Source organism: Rhamphochromis sp. 'chilingali', assembly GCF_963969265.1.
Source record: "Rhamphochromis sp. 'chilingali' genome assembly, chromosome: 1".
NCBI lineage: Eukaryota > Metazoa > Chordata > Actinopteri > Cichliformes > Cichlidae > Rhamphochromis > Rhamphochromis sp. 'chilingali'.
The window spans coordinates 762305-780389 of record NC_137929.1 but is presented as its reverse complement, the minus strand read 5'-3'; the positions used below and the strand labels follow the sequence as shown (position 1 = coordinate 780389).

Sequence of the window (18085 nt, the reverse complement as noted above, 5' to 3'; positions counted from 1 at the left end):
GCAGAACTTCACATACAGAAAGCACCAAAATCTCCACCCCAGCACTTCCCTTCAACTTGGGTGTGAGTGGAGCCACCTGGTGGTCCACCAAAATATGAAATATTCCTTTATTGGGTGAGTGTCAATGGAAAATTGTACTTAGTAGTCAGTATAAGCTTTTAATGATATAAGTTTGCATATGATAGAATACTGTATGTTGACCTTTTGATGACTTAGACTGCTGTCCACTACAAGACTGTGTTATAAATTCTTTTCTACAGCTGAACAAGCTGTTATTATTTCACTCCTGCCAGGAAGAGGAGAGCTGGACACTCTTATCTTCACTCCCTACGCACTAACATTCCTCTGCCTATGAATAGGCGTATTCACTGCTGTATGGGCACCAGTGACTATAAATGCACAAATAAAGAAGTACACCGTGTGATTCTCATTTGAGACTTCACCCATGTACATGTGTTTAAGTATTTTGTCTCACTGTGTTTCTGTTTACAATTGGCAGATTTCTGTTTGGGATTTTTCCCTTAACAGTGAGAAAATCAGACCATGTCATAACTGCTTTAAGTCATACAGAATAGATATCAGAGCCTTAAACAGGCTGACTTCTGCTAAATGGGCAGAAAGTATACAAGAAGAAGAATCCTGCTTCTGCCGTGATATTCAGGACTGCAAACCGAACAGCATCACTGACTTTCAGCTTGTTGTGTTTGTGGATATATGACTGACTTTAATTATCCATAAAATCATCACATTCTCTGTAAGATTAATGTCAACTATTGAACTGCTATTGAACTAGCCAGAGTCAACCCACAGACCAGCACCAAAGACATACAGCATCATCTTGCAGCAGATTGAGTCACTGTGCATCGTTCAACCATTCGGTTCACTTTACACAAGGAGATGCTGTATGCGAGAGTGATGCAGAGGAAGCCTTTTCTCCGCCCACAGCACAAACAGAGCTTGAGGTTTGCTAAAGCACATTTGGACAAGCCAGCTTCATTCTGGAATAAGGTGCTGTGGACTGATGAAACTAAAATTAAGTTATTTGGGCATAACAAGGGGCGTTATGCATGGAGGAAAAAGAACACAGCATTCCAAGAAAAACAGCTGCTACCTACAGTAAAATATGGTGGTGGTTCCATCATGCTGTGGGGCTGTGTGGCCAGTGCAGGGACTGGGAATCTTGTCGAGGGACACATGGATTCCACTCAGTATCAGCAGATTCTGGAGACCAATGTCCAAGAATCAGTGACAAAGCTGAAGCTGCGCCTGGGCTGGATCTTTCACCAAGACAATGACCTGAAACACTGCTCAAAATCCACTAAGGCATTCATGCAGAGGAACAAGTACAATGTTCTGGAATGGTCATCTCAGTCCCCAGACCTGAATATTGTTGAAAATCTGTGGTGTGAGTTAAAGAGCGCTATCCATGCTCGGAAGCCATCAAACCTGAATGAACTAGAGATGTTTTGTAAAGAGGAATGGTCCAAAATACCTTCAACCACAATCCAGACTCTCATTGGAACCTACAGGAAGTGTTTAGAGGCTATAATTAAACGGTGGATCTACTAAATACACACACACACACACACACACACACACACACACATACATACATACATACATATCTATTAGGGCTGTCAGTCGATTAAAAATATTTAGTCGCGATTAATCGCATATTTATCAATAGTTAACTCAAGAGTAATCACAAATTAATCACAGATTTTCTTAAGATCTGTTCGAAAGAAACTAACAGGATACTCTTCGTGTTTCTAATACCCTTAACAGTATGGGAGTGAACAAATACACTTGCTTTATGCAAATATGTTTATTTTTATTGAAACAATTCAAAACAATGAAAAATCACGATGTAACTATTTAATTTACCATTAGACACTTAAGGCTTACAAAACATATTCTCATCTAAGTGGGATGAAAACAGGGAGACGCGATACACATTAAAAATAAAAATACAATAAATAAAATGCATATGTAACTGTGGGGAATGTAATACATAACCCTATAAAGTGCAGTTAGGCTATACCTTAATACTTCCCATGTCTTTGAAAAAAAGAGTTTGGCTATACAGTGGGGCAAAAAAGTATTTAGTCAGCCACCGATTGTGCAAGTTCCCCCACTTAAAATGATGACAGAGGTCAGTAATTTGCACCAGAGGTACACTTCAACTGTGAGAGACAGAATGTGAAAAAAAAATCCATGAATTCACATGGTAGGATTTGTAAAGAATTTATCCGTAAATCAGGGTGGAAAATAAGTATTTGGTCACCTCAAACATGGAAGATCTCTGGCTCTCACAGACCTGTAACGTCTTCTGTAAGACGCTTTTCTGTCCCCCACTCGTTACCTGTATGAATGGCACGTGTTTGAACTCATCATCTGTATAAAAGACACCTGTCCACAGCCTCAAACAGTCAGACTCCAAACTCTGCCATGGCCAAGACCAAAGAGCTGTCGAAGGACACCAGGAAAAGTATTGTAGACCTGCACCAGACTGGGAAGAGTGAATCTACAATAGGCAAGCAGCTTGGTGTGAAAAAATCAACTGTGGGAGCAATCATCAGAAAATGGAAGACATACAAGACCACTGATAATCTCCCTCGATCTGGGGCTCCACGCAAGATCTCATCCCGTGGGGTCAAAATGATGATGAGAACGGTGAGCAAAGATCCCAGAACCACACGGGGGGACCTGGTGAATGACCTGCAGAGAGCTGGGACCAAAGTAACAAAGGTCACCATCAGTAACACACTACAACGGCAGGGAATCAAATCCCGCAGTGCCAGACGTGTTCCGCTGCTGAAGCCAGTGCATGTCCAGGCCCGTCTGAAGTTTGCCAGAGAGCACATGGATGATACAGCAGAGGATTGGGAGAATGTCATGTGGTCAGATGAAACCAAAGTAGAACTTTTTGGTATAAACTCAACTCGTCGTGTTTGGAGGAAGAAGAATACTGAGTTGCATCCCAAGAACACCATACCTACTGTGAAGCATGGGGGTGGAAACATCATGCTATGGGGCTGTTTTTCTGCCAAGGGGACAGGACGACTGATCCGTGTTAAGGACAGAATGAATGGGGCCATGTATCGTGAGATTTTGAGCCAAAACCTCCTTCCATCAGTGAGAACTTTGAAGATGAAACGAGGCTGGGTCTTCCAACATGACAATGATCCAAAACACACCGCCCGGGCAACAAAGGAGTGGCTCCGTAAGAAGCATTTGAAAGTCCTGGAGTGGCCTAGCCAGTCTCCAGACCTCAACCCCATAGAAAATCTGTGGCGGGAGTTGAAAGTCCGTGTTGCTCGGCGACAGCCCCAAAACATCACTGCTCTCGAGAAGATCTGCATGGAGGAATGGGCCAAAATACCAGCTACTGTGTGTGCAAACCTGGTAAAGACCTATAGTAAACGTTTGACCTCTGTTATTGCCAACAAAGGTTATGTTACAAAGTATTCTTTACAAATCCTACCATGTGAATTCATGGATTTTTTTTTCACATTCTGTCTCTCACATTTGACGTGTACCTCTGGTGCAAATTACTGACCTCTGTCATCATTTTAGGTGTGGGCACTTGCACAATCGGTGGCTGACTAAATACTTTTTTGCCCCACTGTACTTCTTGTTGCTCTCCAGTTGTATTTAGCAGAGGCTGAGCAACGCAACCTCCTTCCTTTGTCTGTTTTCTTAACAAAACATGAACATGGAAACACCACAAAGGAGAAAGGGGGAAAAAAAGAACTAAAAACATACAGAGCATGGGTTGTCCCTATTACTTTTGTTTCTTTGCACTGAACCAGTTGCTCAAACAGACAAGCATTTTGACATTTTCAGATTACAGGGCAGCTCGCTCCTTCTGAACAACATGCCCAGAAAGTGAAAATAACCTCTCACATGGTATGGATGTGTCAGGTGCTGCCAAGTACTTGCATGCAAGGTAGGCCATCTCAGTTTGTGCCTCTTATTGCTTGGACCACCATTTCTGGGGACAGTCCTCAATGTCAATAGTCGGCTCTGCCCTGTATCGCTCCACACATTTCTCATTACAGTCCTCCTCTTCATCAGATGACGAGTCTGAGGCAAGCATGAGAGCTGATCTTTTCTTAGATGGCTCATATGTTGCTAGTTGTTCAGGCTGTGAAGGCCTCTCCCTCTCCCTCAGCAACGCACTGATCAAGCGCCACACCTCAGCCCTGTCAGGTCTGCTCAGACACTTAAGATCCTTAAACCTAGGATCCAGTGCTGTTGCAACCCTGAGCCACACGATTTTAGTTTTTTCCTTTTGCTTCTCCATTTCTGCTTTCAAGGTCTCCTTGAACTTAACCATGTAAGCTGGGTCATCCTCGGAGACCTCCATCACTCGCGACTGGTGACACAAAGCTGGCAGCACCACTGAGCAGGAAACAAACTTCTCCCCTCAGAGAAATACACTTTATTAAGAATTTGTTACATTCACTCACATAAGGTTGAAATCCAGGGTACTGTTCCATCTTGTTGATACGTCCTGCATAAGTGACTCTTTCCTATGAAAATGTGCAATTTGCTGTTGTTCGCGCTCCAGTGCGTTTGGTGAGCTATGCTTGAAATGGCCTATGACCTTTCTGCATTTTGCCAATGCGCTGTTAAATGGACTGTTCTGTACAGAAACAGTGATGGCTCGATGGAGGCTGTATGGAGGCTGCAAGGCATGTGCTAAAATGGCAGCTGCCTGGCTGCTGCAACCATGTTGCGTGCACTGTCAGTGGTCAGCGTGCTGACTTTATGTTCAATTCCCCACTGTCTTACCTGCATAAAGTGCTCGGCGCACATGTCAGCGATCTGCCTCTCCTCCGTCTTCATAACTGTCAAAGCATGCGACTGAAGTTCCCACTCTGGTGAAAAATAATGCGCTTGTAACAGTCACAATGGTGTGGTGTCTCTTTAAGACAACTCAAGTCGAGGGTTAATGTTGTCATCAGTATGCGCCACTGCCCTCTCTCTGCTAAGCACTTCTGGATGGATGCAAACTGCATTTCGTTGCCCTGTACCTGTGCATGTGCAATGACAATAAAGTTGAATTCTAATTCTAATTCTGATTGTGTGGACATGTGCTTGCACGCTAGAGCATGAGGAGGGACGGATTTTATGTTTTACCTCCCCAGACACCTTTCTTTTGCAACGTTATGGGTTGTACAAACACTCTGCGCTATGTTTGTTAAGCTGCAGTCGTTCAACCGGGCTTATATGGTTGACAAAGAGAACGTGTATTAAAGAACACACTGTGGAATTTCCGATGCCAGCGTGAGTGTGTATTCTTTTGACTAGCCTGCTAAGTGTTTTGCCGCCTCCTCTCAACCACTAAACGCAACCCGACGTTACATGCTGTTACCCCAAGGTAACTGTGATTACTTAGAGAAGTCCAATAGTCTCCGGTGAGTGCAACTGTGTTGGTCTGCTCCAAAGCCTCGACTTTGGATTTCTCATATTCATACAAGTTGTGTATGTTGGTTACAGTGGTGACTCTCGAAGGCAATTCATATGTGCAGTTATTGGATGCTATGCGAATTATTTCAAGTAGCCCCTCATCCTCCACAATGTTAATTGCCATGCAAGCTGCAGCCACCCATTTTGCTATGGCTGTTGAAAGTTTGTTGGTTGTAGAATTGTCCAGACGTCTCTGTCACTACCCGATCCGTACCGGAAACCCGATCGGTACCCCACATGCGCGAACGGTGTCTACTTCCGGTCGAAGCGTTTTACGATAGTTACGGGTCAGAGTATCTGTTAAGATGTTAAGAATAATAAGTGTCTCTTAAAACGTTTCCGATAATGAAACATTTAATATAATGTAGAGAAAAATAAAAATAATAAAAAGATAGTTACGGATCAGGACTCCCCGATCCTTACTGCGCATGTGCAAAGTCAGACCGTACAAATCGGGTCTACCCGATCCGTACCGCGCATGTGCAGGGGTTTTCTTCTTCTTCTGTTCGTTTAATGGCAGTTTACTCCCCAGTGTACGAGGATACCGCCCCCTGCTGACCGAGCGAACGAACCGTATTGTAAACTGAATTAGCATCATTACAAACGTGTGTTAATTTTGATTTAGTGGTAGTCGAGTGTCTTTATGCTTGTCTGTGTGGAGAGGATTGATTGGAATAGTGATGATGATGTCCACTATCACTGTCAATTGTCAGTAAACACTTAATCTGGCTGATGAATCTTCACTTGACACATTGCTAAGTCAATATTATTAAGTCTGTAATTAGGCGCCATTCTTATTATTTTACGGAGCTTTTGTTCAATCGGGGGACGCTCTCTGTTGAGGAGAAAAGCATGAATTTGTTTGTATACGGATTATCCATTGTTTAAATGTCCCGGGCAGTCGAAAAGGAGGCAGAGCTGTTGAGAAATGCTAGGAGCTAACTGGGCGCTAACCGTATCATTCAAATATATTGAATGTCGCAATGTTGGCAAAGAGAGGAAGTGACGTAAGATTTGCACATGCGGGGTACCTATCGAGTTTCCGGTACGGATCGGGTAGTGACAGTCTCCTTTGAAAACTATCCAGCGTGAACTCCCTTTAGCGAGAGGGATGAGGGCTCTCTGCGTTAGCTGTGTGCTTGGCTAGCAAGTGGTATTTGAGACTGGACGTACTACAGTGATAACTCAGTTCACATTGACAGTAAATACAAATTACTTTGGCCTTGTCAAGAGAACCATCTGGCATTGCTTGGAACTTAAAACTTGCCGTTCAAAAGAACCTTTTTTTATCCATTTCTGCTCACATCTATAACTGCCGCGTTGCTTCCTATTTTCTGAAAAAACGGTGCGGGCCTAAGGTCACAGGCCGGTGTGTGTGAGTGCGTTAATTCTGCGTTAAAATATTTTTGTTGCATTAACGCATTATTGCGTTAACTTTGACAGCCCTAATATATATATGTACTACGGGTGCAACAATACACAAAATTCACCGTTCGGTTCGGTTCGATAGTTTGGTGTCACGGTTCGATATTTTTTCGATGCAAAAAAATGTTCGTGCCTTCTTAATTTGTCATTTATTAAGATTATAAATATATACAGTATTTTAACTCAAAAGTACAGTTTTTAAATTTAATGTTGCTGAAACAAGAAAATAATTAAAAAAAAAAAAATCTATCTGATCGAGAAATCACTCATCTTTGGAAAAGAGAGTTTATTACAGAGAAATGTCTCTTTCCAAAATAAAAGCTATACTATACGCTTCTTCTGGGCTGACTCGGGTAAGGAGAATCATGTGCTAACAGCTGTCTAAATGACTCGGGTAAAGTTTGCAGCATGCGTGCTTGTTGTTTTTGTCTGCTTCCACTTGTCTTTGCACTAGGATGATGTCGGCGTAAATGTGCAGTCATAATCGTTGTGTTCCCACTAGTGCTCTCAGCATTAATCTCGTTAAAATTACGTTAACGCCATAATGCGGTAAATCTCCCTTAACAAGTTACCGCGGATCGCCCCGTGCGTGGGGCTGGACGGCATCAACACGTTAACAAGCTAACTGCGCTAACGCACTAGTTCCCACAAATTGAGCATTGCGTGGCACATCCGACATACTGTTTTACTTTTGTCCATGATGCGCTTAATATCAGGGTCATGCTTCACATGAAAACCAAGATAGTTCCAAACGCCAGATCTGAATGAGGGTGGGGGAGGTTAAATTTCGTGTCACGTTGAGGCAGTTGCCATGTTGCAACGAGCTTAGCTTCTGTCTCGCTAGCCCCCCCCCCCACACACACACACACACACACAAGAGATAGCATCGTCAGAAGAAAAGTTGATAAAATCAATTAAAAATTTTGTAATGTTCGATACATATGCGTACCGAACCGAAAGCACTGTATCGAACGGTTCAATATCGATACGAATATTGTTGCACCCCTAATATATACATATACATACATACACACACACACACGTATGTATGTATGTAGGGTGAGGGAGGGCCTTCTCTCATCCCAACTGGCCAAAGAAGGAAAAACAAAAAGAACAAAAGACATGCTGTTGAAGAAAGCCAGAGATTAACAATAGCTAATGATTTTAAATGCAGAGAGCTGTATAAACACATAGACGAATACGATGACCTAGAAATAGTTTAGTTTTCCACATGACACTGATGAGAGAAACAAACTGAAAATATAAAAAGAGGTTTAAACTGATTACATATTTAGAAGTTTCTAATTGATGATAAGTTTGTAACAAAATAATAAACAGAAATTAAATCAAAACCTTCAAATGACAGAAACACTGGAAAACCTTGAGCAGGTATAAATGTAAATCTTTATTAACATAGATGAAGAAATTTGGATTTACAAAGATTCACTGGAGGAAATGTTAAATGAAAGGGGTTAGAAAGGTTCAGGATCAGAGAAGAAATATGAGTCTGTAACTACACAAATTTTTACTTTTACACAATTTTGCTCCGTAAGCTGTAAAATTCAACATTTTATACAAAAAGAGAATAATAAGTAATGTCAACCAAAGTGGTTGTAGCTGAACAATGAGCCAGATTATTAATAGTCTATAATTCACAGAACAACAATTATACTGTAACAGCTGATCTTTAGTTTTTCTTACAACCAGCCGCTGAACATGAAGCTAAAAAACAAAACGTGCATATATTCTGAGATAATATCATATAAATTCATTTATGTTTGTAACACAGTTTGACTTTGTGTCAGTAAATCTCATGAACAACATGAAGATGAATAAACTGTAGTTCAGGTTCACTGACAGACAGCACAGACACACACTGTTGGTCTGAGTCTGAACATGATGATCATCAGAGAAATGAGAAAGAAATCCAAACTCTGAGTGTTTGACGTCTATGATGTTTATTGGTTGATGATCTTAAGTCTGAAGAGGTTGTCCGCTCTGTTGTTCAGCAGAACGCTCATTTGAACCTTGAGACTGTTTTCTTCTTGTTGCTGCTGTTGTTGGTGTTTCTTTTCAAAAACCAACAACAGTAGCAGCAACAAGAAGCACAGCAGGAACTACCAGACCAGCTTTCAGTCCACCAGATCCTCCTTTCTGAGCTGCAGGTGAGAAACAGGTGTGAGGTGTCAGGTAGGTGATGAGTGAAGAACAGAACAGAATCCATTTCCTCTTCAAACTGCTGTCAGACATTATCTACTGCACTCTGATCACATCACTCAGACCAGCTGCTTTCTACAAAGTCTCATCAACAACATCTTTAGAAACAAACATCAACAACCAGGAAGCAGCTTCACCTCTGATCACACACTCAACTCTACTCACTCACCTGGAGGAACAACACGTGGAGGGTCAATTTTAACAGGTTTATTGTCTTTGTGTGCTCCTGATGAGAAAAAGGCATGAAAAAAAATTATTTTCAATGATCCCAAGTAAGCCATCACAAGATTGGTTCAGATCTCTAGACTCGTATATTTCTAAATTCCTTTGGAAAGATAAACCCCCGCATATCAGCTTAAAAACCAAAAGGACCAAGGATAAAGGAGGACTAGATCGGACTAACTTTAATCACTACTTTTTAGCCAACAGGCTTCAGTTCATCTCTAGATGGTTAAAACACACCTACTTAGATGAACCCCGGATAGATGTACACGGTGGGCCATTTATATGGATACACCGTAATAACATGGGAATGGTTGGTGATATTAAAGTCCTGTTTGTGGCACATTAGTATATGTAAGGGGGCAAACTCCTCAAGATGGGTGGTGACCATGGTAGCCATTACGGTGTTTCCATATAAATAGCCCAGCCTGTAGAACAGGCACTATGTAATAATCTAGAAATTTCAGACCTAACATTTATCAGCTCAAACATCAAACGACATGAATGCTTTAAAAGCATCAACATCAGCTCTTCTCTAACAGCATGGTGGGAGTTTTTAAAAATAACAGTCTTGGCCCTTGCCCTGGTGGGTTCCAGAGTGTGGGGATGCCTACTGGGGTCAGCTGAGTCCCTCTTCCTGCTCCACCACACCCACACATACGCAGGGCTTGGGGTGCAGGTGTGTCACCAGGGTGCAGGGGAGGCACTCCCCCTCTGTCCCCTTCTGGCTGCCTGTGCCTCAATTTTATTCCGTAACCTAGACATCCACATTACTCATACTCTCATAACACATACAAATAGGGCCTTGGGGCATGGGTACGTTACACAGTGTCCAGAGGATGGTCTGTGTATTCAAACCCACCTCTGGTGCTGGTGCCCTACCCTCAATTTTAAATGCATATAGACACTGATGGAGGAGCCGTGCTGCTCTCTGGCAAGAAGCACCATGCCCTCCTGTGTTTTAAATGCACTTTAGAACAGCACGCAGCAACACTACATATGAACGGGCGGAGGAAGGTTTGGGGTCTTCACTCACCCCCGTTTTGTTCACCGTTGGGGCTGGGAGGAGGTGCTGGCCGTCAGATTGGGGTCTGGGATGCGGGGCCTCCCTGCTACTGCCGATAAGGAGGCGGTCTGCTTTCCTCCACCCCAGACAGAAGGGTTACATCTCCTGGGTCTGGGTACAGTTTGCCCCAGGGGGGCAAACTGTACCCGGACCTGGGATATAGGGTATGTTTGCGGAGTGTGAATGTGTGTAAAGTGTCTATTTGTGTCTGTCTCCATTGGGTGAGTGCCGAGTATTTGGTTTTGTATATTCGGGTGGGAATGCATGTTTGTGTCTCCGTGCACCTGTTCGTCTATGTCAGCTTGGGTCTTAGACTTCACTGGGAACATCTCAGGCTCTCCGAGGTATGGAGGCCTATCTTCCCTCACCACACTCCCTGCCAGTGGCTGATGCCCTCAGACGTTGGTGTGTTGGTGGTTCTTGGTGTCTGGGGCTGGGCACTCATGTATGTACCGACTCACTCCAGGTGACCGATTGGCTGTCCCTGGCGCCTGTGGCCCGTCTGAGCCCCTTCAGGGGGGTGGGGTGCCCTCAGGCCTCTGGGCCTGAGGCCCGGTCCTCTGGTAGAGCTGGCTGCTGGCAGAGCCTGCAGACACGTCACTGCAACCCCCTCTCGCCTCCTCTCCTTTGCATGCTGGGTGACGTCTCGTTTGGGGCTCTCCGCAGCTCTTCCCAGGAGGGTGGCACGGTTGCCACCCTGGTGGTCCTCCTTGGGTCCTCGTATTCTGGGGTCTCTGGATGTCCATGGCCTGGATCTCCTCCATAAGTGCTTCATGCCCTCAGGGGACGGGGCTATGGCTCCCCACACTCCCTAGCAGATCGGGGTGGCTGTAGCTCAGGTGGCAGAGCCACTAACCAGAGGGTCAGTGGTTCAATCCCAGGCTGCTCTAGTCTGCATGCCAAGATACTAACCCCATATTGCTCTCCGATGCATCCATTGGAGTGTGAATGTGTATGGATGGTAGACTACTTAGCACTTAAAAACTCAGAAAAAAGTGCTTGTGTGATTGGGTGAATGAATTAGATGTATAAAGTGCTTTGAGTGCTCAGACAGAGTAGAAAAGCACTATATAAGAGCCAGTCATGGACATGGAGAAACCTTTTGAATACAAGCGTGCTGATCCACACAGGTGTGCACACGGGTGTTCACAGACACAAGCTACACCGTTTTTGGCTGCTACCTCAAAGCACATTGTGCGCTGTCGACCTCTGTCTATTGTGTACTGCATAATAACATGTAATATTTAGTATCTACTGTTATCTACTGTTAGGTAGTATATTGTGATGGTGTTGTATTTATTATCTTGCTCTTTTCTCTTCTTTTTTTTCTTATCCCCATACAGGTGATCTAAGTGTTTTGGGGGTTTTCTTTTTCTTTCTCTCCCTCTCTTTCTTTCATTCTTTCTCCCTGTTCTATCCCCCAGTCATGTCTGTCCCGTCTGTAACAACCGAAAATAAAATAAAATAAATACATAATTATAATAAAGGTCAATCAAATGGACCAATATGGCAAGGCCATGATGATCCACTTGGCAAAGTAAATCCGCTTGGCATCTTTCTTGGCCTTCAGACAACAATTCTGATGACTATAGATCCAAACGGGACAAGCAAAAAAAAAAAAAAACCAAAAATCCAACAACAACAACAGGTGTGAGGTGTCAGCTGTCAGGTAGGTGATGAGTGAAGAACAGAACAGAATCCATTTCCTCTTCAAACTGCTGTCAGACATTATCTACTGCACTCTGATCACATCACTCAGACCAGCTGCTTTCTACAAAGTCTCATCAACAACATCTTTAGAAACAAACATCAACAACCAGGAAGCAGCTTCACCTCTGATCACACACACACTCAACTCTACTCACTCACCTGGAGGAACAACATGGAGGTAGAAGACACTGACGGGTTTAGCGTCCTTGCGGTTTTTTCCTTCCATGTTGACACGACACTCGTATGTTCCAGTGTCACCAATTGTCACATCCTTCAGAATCAAAGACGCGTCTCCATCCATCATCCGTCTGTTCTGCAGATCCACCCGGTTCCTAACAGATGGATGCTGGTGATCTGGTTTGAATTGGCCATTCTGGTACAAATAGACATTCTTATCTCCCAGGTCAGGTTTGCTCCATTCTAAAGTATTGATGTTGTTGTTTGGAGCTCGACATGTCAGAGTGACGTCCTGTCCAGATTCAGCTGTGATCAATTTCAGGTCTGAAAGAGGAAACAACACAGAGCAGAGAGGTTAAAGGTTAAAGGTCAAAGTGTCGCGGTCAGTGGGGGCAGACTGTGTGGAGGGTGTTTGAAGTACCCAGGTGCGGACACAGACGAAGGAGGCAAAACTTTAACTAAACTCAAAGTGAGCCAAACATAAACTAAGGCAATGACCTAAACAAAGAGCCTAAACTGGGAAACAACTAAAGACTAAGACAAACTAAGACTCGGACTATAACTGTAACTATGAGCTATGAACATGACATGAAAAAGCTATGAAAACATGAAAGGATCTGATTATTATGAACATGACCAGTAAAAGAATCTGAAATCATGACGTGTAGCTAGAGTGACAGGAATGGTAACAGATGATGCAACACAGACTGAATGAAACACAGAGACTAAATACCCACAGGGATGAGCAGGGGAAGTGGAAACACATGAGCAAGAACAGCTGACACACATGAACCTAATGACAGGACAGGGGCAGTGAAACTAAATACAATGAACAAAGAACACCAGACTCTTTCGAAATAAAACAGGAAACATGGAGACATAGACATGACACAAACTTGACAATAAGGACCACACAGACATAGACGCATGGACCAGGGAGACAGTACAGGGGGAGATGACAGAAACAACTAAGAAAAAAAGGACTAAACTGCAACCTAGAAATTAACTAGATGAGCTAAACTAGAACACAAATGAATACAAAAGATACATAAAAACTCAAACACTGGGTCGCACGACCCAGTACCGTGACACAAAGTACAATTATGATCAGAATGATTTAGTTTAAATATTTTGTTTATTTCCTTTAACATTTGAGTTTTTAGTCATGTTGGATTTAATGAACCTCTGAACATCCACCAAGTTACCTGTGACCGACTGAGGGGGAATTTTAGCCTCATGATAAACATGCAAAGTGTCAGAAACTACAAGATGTTAGCTTCCACACAACAAAAACATGTGCTGATAATAAGTGAACATAATGTGTGAGAGAAAGAAGCCTCACATCATGTTTACACACACTGAAACAATGTACAAGAAATTAATAATAATATTAATAATAATATTTTGGTTAGTAACATGTAAACCACCTTTTGTTTATTCGTCTTTATCTCAGAGACAGACAGATTTGTGCCTTACAATTAAAGCTTACAGCAAACACGAAGATGCTGACAAACATCAAAGTGGAGCAGAGTGACGCAGTTAGCAGAGATGCTGCTGATCTGACTCTTAAGCTATAGAAACCTCTTTTTTTTCCATTTAAACTCGACTCAATTCATGGTTTAACTTGAGGTTTAAATAAAGGTGAAAATCACAGATTACGGTAACAGATATATCAACTGGCTCTGATCCCCCGACTTTGTCCTAAGGGACAGCAGGCTGATTAAAAAAAAGGGCGCAGCACCATAAAGAGACGATTAAAAGTGTTTCTACACGCTGCTGTTCTTTAACCAGCTGCACAGAATAAAATCACGTTCTGACAACTGAATGTAATATTCAGAAAATACAAGAGAAAGTCTCATTAGACTCTTAATGACTCCACCCAGTCTCTGCACACACGGACAAACTGAACCAGTATGAAAATAACTCTACTGAACACTGTTTATCTCACAGGAAAATATCGTTTAATTTTATAACAATTTAAATTATAAAACCTCACCTGCAGATACAAACACAAAGACGCTGAAACACAGCAGAGTCCCGCAGAGTGTCGCAGTTACAGGAGACATGTCTGTGTTCTCGAGTTCTGCTGATCTCACTCTTTGTTTTTTCTAGATGTCTGAGTCTTCTGGAATTTTCACTGTATAAACGTGCTCATAAAAAAATTAAGTGAAAAATGATACTGATCTGAGAACCGTCATAAAGGCGGTCTCAACTACACTTTGAGCAGTGTTTCAAAATCACTGCACTTTAGAAGTGTTGAAACATCCTAACCCAGATCGCAAAATCACATTAAATTAATGTTGATTCTTTAACAGGATTATCATTATGGTCAAGATTTAAATCTCAGTCTTCAAATAAATGTTGATTCATTGTTAAAATACTTATTAAAGCCGACAGTGTAATGGTAATGACATTGTTAACATTAATTTAAAGTTATCCTGTTGTGAGTGAAGTAGCGGTTTTTGATACGGACGACGCGGACGGGGGCGGCATCACGGGCATCAGCAAAAGATTTTTTTTTTTTTTTTTTTACTGGTACTCATGCTGCCCCGACGTCAAGCCAGCGCATATTGGGAATGGCACAGGCGCCGATCGGTTTTCTATCGCCCAATTGCTGGGAGTAAGGGCGCCCTCCGTTTGCGAGGTGCGCAAGGGCTGGGCGGCGGAGGATTCACTGGCTGGCTGAAGCGGCATCTAATAACCAACTCGCTAAATTAAAAAACTTAAAACAAACCAACAAACACGAAAACAACAGACATTATGATACGGACTTATAATTTGCACCGATGCAAGGGCGTAGATTTGGTTTTGGCATTGGTGGGGACGGATGATTCAACCACTGAACCCTGCCCTGTTTCTTTTTTTTTTCCCTTTTTGTCTTTGCTTCTTGATAAAAAAAAAAAAAAAAAGGGGGGAGAAATATACTTGCTTACATAGCTGGACTGGCATACCGGGCATTTTCCCGGTATGCCCGATACCGGCCCGATGGGCCGCTCGTGATTTTTCGTTTTTATGGGCCGATGGGGTTTTATTTCTTTTATTTTTTCAACGGTAAATGTCATTTGGCATTTTGTACAAATGTAGGCTGATAATAAATACATGATATCATTTCATTCATTTCAAAGGTTTATTTGCATGACGCACAAACAGACACAATTGAAAGGTACAAATGTGCAAGAAACGAATTCAAACGTGGTGCAGATGTGTGTCACAGGTTGATCTGGCTGTAGGCTGTGGCACTTGGCCAGAGGTGGCGCTGGTTGACTCGACTCCATGTTAGTGCACAAAGTAAACAGCACGCTGTAGTTGTGAAACAAAAACGCTGAATTCGGAGAAATAAACCGTGAGAGGGGAACGATGACGACGACAAGAGTCTCCCGATCGTTTACTCTTGCTGTCCTGTGAACAACATCGGCGTGGTGTTACTTGTTTGCTGTTTTCGCGATCGCGTCGCGCATGAGGATATCACCAGGTGAACTCGCCACATTTGTAAACATTTTGTTGTTCAACAGCATCAAGACTGACGGAGTGTGTTTGAGATAACCTCACAAGTGTCACAGATGACACATTTGGCGTTTTTTTGCTGGTTTGTCGGTAGGAGCTCCTGAAACGCAAGACTGCCACACATCTGTTCGACCAACGCCAGTTGATCTAAACGCCAGTAGATCTGGAACACCGGCTCAGATATTTGAAGTTTACACAGCTACATTCTCGCCTGAAAATATGTTAAACGTCTATTTTGCGACCCAGAAACAGTAATGAGAGTAATATTAAAACTAAGTAGCTGCAGTAGTAGCAGCTATTGTTGGAAACTGGAATTGGCTGCGCCAATCTGAGATATGGGTTTTCAATTTTGTTGTCCGGGTGGAAAAACGGGGGAAATTGGGGAGAATAGTGGCTCCGGGAGATTTTCGGGAGCGGCACTGAAATTCGGGATTCTCCTGGAAAAATCGGGAGGGTTGGCATGTACGGCCTAGCATAGCCTGTAACGTTATTATGACGGACACATTTTATGAGTGAACTTGGCTTTAAGTGACTTACAGGTTTCTTTGAAAAATACTTTGTTATATCCAGGTTCTTCCTTTGTGCTGCCATCCTCCTCTCCTCCTCACAGCGCAGGCTTGCCGCTGCTACAACTAAACAGAGCTCCCTGATAGGCACAGCCAATCACATTGGCCATATAGAGAACGTCCAGTAGAGAATGTAATTTAACTCTTTCTGCACCGCTGGGCGAATGAGACGTTGACAGATAGATTTTTTTCTTTCTATCGGTTTTGTTTTTCTTTACTCGAAGAGATCAAATTATTGGTGGGGACATGTGCCTTCCGTCCATGCCAAATCTACGCCCTTGGCCAGCAGTTTATCTCAGCTAACGAGAGGAGAAGGCATGTGTTTGGCTCCTTCACATAGTGGACATTGCGTTGTTGTGTGGGGCACCAGTAGTCCATGTCTGTTGCTGTAACAGTAGTTCATGTTTAGAATAAAAAATCCCAGCTCACTGATTTGATCGGGGCTATAGTGCCTAAAATGTTGCATAGTTTTGCTGAGAGATCTTTTACTTTGTGGTGATCTTAGATGAGTAGTTTTATGGAAAAAAACCAGCAGGTCATTCAGTGTTCCCTTAGTGCTAATGTATCAGAGATGTTGGTGTACTATAACTGAAGTAATGTTGTTAAGTCCTTAAAGTCATATTCTTTTATTCTCATGACTGTATTTGAAGCGGTTTTTATTTTTGTATGATACCTGATTTATATGGAATATGGCTGAAGTAAACTAAAGCCTAAAATACTTCGTCATTTGTTTAATAGTAATTTAACATTATATAATTCACATATAAAACTATGAATTGTAATTTTAAATGGTTTAAAAGCATGTAGAATAACATATGTAAGCAAGTATATTTCTCCCTTTTTTTTATCAAGAAGCAAAGACAAAAAGGGGAAAAAAAGAAACAGGGCAGGGTTCAGTGGTTGAATCATCCGTCCCCACCAATGCCAAAACCAAATCTACGCCCTTGCGCACACACACACACACACAAAATGCATAAATGAACAGCTCTTTTTGCTTGTGATCTTTGCAACGAAAAATACTTTCTGTTTTGTCCTTTCTATTCTATCTCAGTTATCATTATTCTATTCTTCTATTCTAGGACTCATTTAAAGCAACTCTTATATGGGGAAACTTGTTTGCACCCTGGAAAAACACATTGTTTTTAAATTAGACTTCTGGGTTATTACTTCACAATTTTCCGTTACTACCACAAACTAATACGAAAAGTTATTTTCTCAAACAGGCAGTGGATCTGGACCAGTAAACAGCAGGCTCATTTTAGTCATGGAAATCATTTAACAACCAGGAGATGCCCCCTGCTGGCCACTAGAAATTATGCAGTTTTAAGACAATGTTTGAGTGCCCTGACACCTCTCAGCTTCCATAGCCATCCTTTGTGGATGAAGACCCAATAAAAACACAAGAAGTGAGCCTTATTTTGAATCTTGGAGACAGTTTATTGCCATCATGTTGTCTGCAGGTAGAGCCTGAGATTGGTTCCTGATACAAACAAAACAACAACAAAAGACAACCCAACACATACAGAGAGAAAAAACAACAATAACAAAAAAGCAACTGAGGGGGTCTGGGCCAACAGGAAGAGGGCTACACTATGATGTCATCATATCCATATCCGTGTTTCGAGTTCTGAAGCGACACTGCGCCGTAATGTCACAGATTCTGAGGTCATGATTAGAGCAGAGGTGCAGGGAATGGGCACAGCCTGTCAGTGAGGGGAGTTCT

General features: G+C 42.5%; 2 protein-coding genes across 2 annotated transcripts in view; both read left to right on the top strand.

Annotated features, from left to right (window-relative positions):
• The window catches only part of LOC308397880 (uncharacterized protein), a 350136-nt gene that overhangs the window by 170714 nt on the left and 161337 nt on the right, over positions 1–18085 (top strand). The gene's annotated exons all lie outside the window — the stretch shown is intronic.
• LOC308404084 (uncharacterized protein) overlaps positions 15508–18085 on the top strand; it is a gene marked incomplete at its 3' end in the record, with an annotated part of 158749 nt that continues 156171 nt past the window's right edge. The window contains exon 1 of the mRNA XM_080893930.1: positions 15508–15764. The remainder of the gene's footprint in view (positions 15765–18085) is intronic.